The sequence below is a fragment of the Triticum dicoccoides genome, chromosome 5A (assembly GCF_002162155.2).
Source record: "Triticum dicoccoides isolate Atlit2015 ecotype Zavitan chromosome 5A, WEW_v2.0, whole genome shotgun sequence".
Taxonomy (NCBI): domain Eukaryota; kingdom Viridiplantae; phylum Streptophyta; class Magnoliopsida; order Poales; family Poaceae; genus Triticum; species Triticum dicoccoides.
This window is the reverse complement of record NC_041388.1, coordinates 101,818,844-101,819,518: the sequence shown is the minus strand read 5'-3', so window position 1 is coordinate 101,819,518 and position 675 is coordinate 101,818,844.

Here is a 675-nt window from a genome sequence, read left to right as displayed (position 1 = left end):
GGGAGCATGGGTGTTTCCGGTTGGGACCGAGAGGGGAGGCCACCCCTTAGAGCGCGCGATATAAATTTGATCCCATGCTACGCGAGGTTGTAGCCTCCCCACTTAGAGTTTGCTTAACAGGTGTCGTGGGTGATTCCAGACACGTGTGTGATAAGCTGGTGTGTGCAAGTTAGGTGTGTTTTCAACAAAAAGACCGTAGACGGAATTAGTCCCGATGGACTAAAGAAATCCGTTACTCGTGGGTAAAGAGTACACCCTCTGCAGAGAATAAACCTATTCGAATAGCCATGTCCATGGTTAAGGATTACAGTCTGGGATGGGTCAAGTGTCGGTCTTAGTGTCGGTCTTCGGAGGTGAAACTGTTAAACAGAAATGGAATTACTACTTGTGACTTGTGATAACTATGATTATTATTATTGTTGACTAACCCGTGATATTATTGTTATTATCGAGTATCTCTGGGATGGTTCTACCTCCGGGATATTCATTATGATTATTTCTTTCAAAGCCCTTTATGTGGTGTCGCTCAGACGCCCGACTGTGGCATTTCTTTTAAAGCCCTTTATGTGGTGTCGCTCAGACGCCCGACTGTGGCATTTTTTTTAAAGCCCTTTATGTGGTGTCGCTCAGACGCCCGACTGTGGCATTTCTTTTAAAGCCCTTTTTGTGGTGTCG